This window comes from Coptis chinensis, chromosome 3, assembly GCF_015680905.1.
Source record: "Coptis chinensis isolate HL-2020 chromosome 3, ASM1568090v1, whole genome shotgun sequence".
Classification (NCBI taxonomy): domain Eukaryota; kingdom Viridiplantae; phylum Streptophyta; class Magnoliopsida; order Ranunculales; family Ranunculaceae; genus Coptis; species Coptis chinensis.
In genome coordinates this window covers 88,298,869-88,303,196 of record NC_141458.1, presented here as the reverse complement: position 1 = coordinate 88,303,196, position 4,328 = coordinate 88,298,869, and positions in this window count along the sequence as shown.

Below are 4,328 nucleotides of genomic sequence, written 5' to 3'. Positions count from 1 at the left end.
TACAAGTGGCTTGCACTGCAAGACTCTCGAAAGGACACTCAAACAGCAATGCTCATGATACAAGCATCCTAAACTCTTGGAATATAGCAGTGAGGCCAAAACAAGCTCCAAGAATAAAGGATTGCACTTGGATTCCACCAGAGAACGATATCATCAAGATAAACACTGATGGAGCTTCATTTGGTAACCCTGGTCCGTCTGGAATTGGGGTAACATTTCGAAACACAGATAGTGAATTCCTTCTTGTCCTTTGCAAGAGTATAGGAGTGGATAATAACTATAATGCCGAATGCGTGGCAATCATTGAGGGTCGCGAAACAAAGAATTACAAGAGGTTGGAAGCACATTTGGTTGGAATCGACTCCTCGCTCATGGTATCGCCTTTGCTAACAGCTCCATACCTTGGGCCCTTCAAAGCGAGATGGATAGATATACAACACTTTCGGTTACTGTATATGACCATCACACATGTCTTCGTGGAAGCAAATTTTTCCATGCAGACCGCAAAGGCTAAGATGGGCGATCCATGCCATCAGGTCATAGTGAGATTCATGTGGGTAAACCAAGTTGGTTGCACAATTGGGAAGTACCATTTCAAGTTTACTATATATTTTGTTAAAATATTTGCTGTAAAGAGTTTCACAACCTTGAAAGGAATGAACTCTAGTCTCATTTAGTCTGAAGGGAGCTGTTTCCACAGTCGCCCACAAAATTTTGTACTTTCCTTTTCATTTAATAAATTTAAACTTACTGAGCAAAAAAAAAGAGTTAGTCAGGACCTGGACTTAAAGTTTGTTCTAGTACTTCCTACCCACACTAAGACCATACCCGAGCGTTAAGAAGATGTTGTCACATGTCACATGTTTATTTGCTCAAATATGTACACACAGTCCTGATATCAGAAACAGGGGCAGATATCAGGCATATAAAGTCCCGGTATCGACAAAAATGCTGGTATCAGGCATATCGCCAAAAGTCCTGGTATCAAAAACAGTGGCAGATATCAGGCATATAAAGTCCTGATATCAACAGAAATATTGGTATTAGGCATATTGTCAAAAATCCTGGTATTAGAAACAATGGTAGATACCAGGCACATAAAGTCCTGATATCAACAGAAATGTTGGTATTAGGCATATTGTCAAAAGTCCTGGTATTAGAAACCAGGCACATAAAGTCTTGTTATCGACAGACATGTTGATATTAAGCATATAAAGTTTTGTTATCGACAGACGTGTTGGTATCAGACACATAAAGCCCTGATATCGACAAAAATGTTGGTATTAGGCATATTGTCAAAAGTCATTGTATCAAAAACAGTGGCAGATACCAGGCACATAAAGCCCTGATTTCAGCAGAAATGTTGGTATCAGGCATATCGTCAAAGTCCTGATATCAAAATCCAATACAAAGCGGGGGAACACAAAGTTCGGATATCAAATATATCTTCAAAGGATGAGGTATCAGATATTATTAAATGATAAAGGTGCGTGGTTCAGTTTTTATTTTTTATTAGCAATAATTGCTATGTTTATGGGTATCGAAAAAAATTCATGATCAAAGGTGCATGTCCCAAGTATAACTGAGATTATGTTTTTTGGTTTATGTTGACTTTTGAAAATATTACTTATCGCAAAATGAAAAATTCGAAGCATAGATAATAAGGTAATAAAAAGTTTATTATTAAACATTCATTTTCAAAACAGTTAAACATAGCATTGACAAGTAAATAACAAAAAGAAGATGTTAGTTTTTATCTTCATTCTCATCATCGCCATCATAGCTATCAGTGGAAGATCCATCATTGCCTTTTTCATAACAATAAGGATCTTGGAGCCACTCATCTTCATATTCTTCATCTTCATCATCATCTTTTTTTTCTTGTTGTTGTTCTTCTTCTGCTTTATCTTCTTCTTCATTATCAGAATACTCAGTGATTGGGCAATCTGACCAATGGGGCCATTATGGAAGGACCATTAAAATAGCAAGAATGGTAAGAAAATAGGAAAAAGGAGACATGTTTTCTGTTTAAGTTTGTCGTTTTTCAGTAAAAAGGTTGGTAAAAAGCAAGTTAGATTAATACTGTGGAAGGTTCGTTTTATACAAGAAAGAAATGGTAAAAACAAGGAAAATAAATGGTGTTGAGCATGAAAACGAAAAAATTTAAGGGTGATTAGCAAAAAAACAATGAGTTTTAATGGAATAACTTGAAAAAGTAATTTTTTGGTTATCTGTGCAAGGGACGTTTCAGAAATAGTAATTCATTTAATGATAATTCTGTAAAATTAAATAAGCTTTTATTTCAATGCATGTTGGTTTTTGAATCAGTTTTCTGATTTCATTTATTAAAGATAATACAAGATTTTAAATTTCAAAGTAGTGGGTACATATTACAAGGACATTGTAAGTATCTAAGTATCACTGATACTCTCTTTTTGGTTGAGGGTATCGAAAATTTCATTTGGTATCGAAAATTTCATTTTATGATGATACATGTCTAAGGGTCAATGATACTCTCTTTTTGGTTGAGGGTATCGAAAATTTTATTTTCTAATAATACATGTCTAAGTATCATTGATACTCTCTTTTTGGTTGAGGGTATAAAAAATTTCATTTTCTGGTGGTACAAGTCTAAGTATCACTGATACTCTCTTTTTGGTTGAGGGTATCAAAAATTTCATTTTATGATGATATCATGTCTAAATATTAGTGATACTCTCTTTTTGGTTGAGGGTATCGAAAATTTCATTTTCTGGTGGTACAAGTCTAAGTATCATTGATACTCTCTTTTTGGTTGAGGGTATTGAAAATTTCATTTTCTGGCGATACAAGTCTAAGTATCACTGATACTCTTTTTTGTTGAAGGTATCGAAAATTTCATTTTCTGGCGATACAATTTTAAGTATCACTGATACTCTCTTTTTTGTTGAGGGTATCGAAAATTTTATTTTCTGGCGATACAAGTCTAAGTATCACTGATACTCTCTTTTTTGTTGAGGGTATCGAAAATTTTATTTTCTGGCGATACAAGTCTAAGAATCACTAATACTCTCTTTTTTGTTGAGGGTATCAAAAATTTCATTTTCCGGCGATACAAGTCTAAGTATCACTGATACTCTCTTTTTGGTTAAGGGTATCGAAAATTTCATTTGCTGGTAATACAAGTCTAAGTATCATTGATACTCTCTTTTTAGTTAAGGGTATCGAAAATTAAATATATGTTTCAGTAAAAAGATGTCGACGGTATATTTCAAAAGTAGTATAGATTCAAATTTCATAGGCATTCAGAGATACAATAGACAAAAATATATGATAAAGATTGAAAAAGAGTGTATCAATATTATAGGATTATGAGCAAAAGTTTTAAATTTTAATTTGGATGAGTATTAAAAAGATCATCCACTTCAACAAAGTTAGCAGCATGGTTTTTAGTAGTATTAGTAGAAAGGCAAGAAGTTGTGATAACTGATGCGTCAGGATTAGAAGGAGGTATAGTATCTTCTTCATCATCATCTTAAACAAGTCCATGTTCCACAAGGACATCATATGGAATGTATTGTTTGAAAGCTTCCAACCGATCACCTAGAAGGTTTACAGCTAAAATAGCTTGGTTATATTCAGCGCCAGAAGCTTCCTCATACTTTGTTAGTCTTCGGTAATTTTCTTCAACATTTCTGCATGTTCAGCAACCTTCTGATTTAAAGTACTCTCAGCATTTTCAGTATGAAGTTTCAGTTGACTATTTTCCTTCTTTAAGTGACTATTTTCTTGATTTAATCTATCAATTTCTAGCTGTTGAGAGTTAACTGTCTTTTGAAGATGATCGATATCGCAGTTTTGTTTATAGTGAAGATCAAACTGGGCCAGGGGCGGCCACTTTAGCCTATGGAAATAACGGAAATAGATAAGCATATAGAAAGAGGTGAAACCATTATAAAATGATAGAAGAGAAAATAAAAATACCTTTTCCATATGATCACAAAGGATTATGAAGCTTTCGGCGAAAGTTACATTGCAAATGGCTATTTTATCTTTAGGGAGAACACAATTGGTAGACAAAGTAACACCCAAATCCTCATTGGAATCATCAGCAAAAAGTGAGGCGGTTAAAGGGACATCACTTCTATCAACCAAACGGAAAACAGGTTTGAAGAGGTGATTAGTATTGTAGAGGGAACAGATTCAAGGGTTTGACCAGCAGCAATCCCACTTTCGCCCCAGGCAGTTTTTCTTTTCTTAGAATGAGTACGGGTATCTTGTGGAGGAGCAGGGTGGTTTTCTTGGGAAGGAGCAGGATGCTTATCTTTAGAAGAAGCAGCATGAGTATC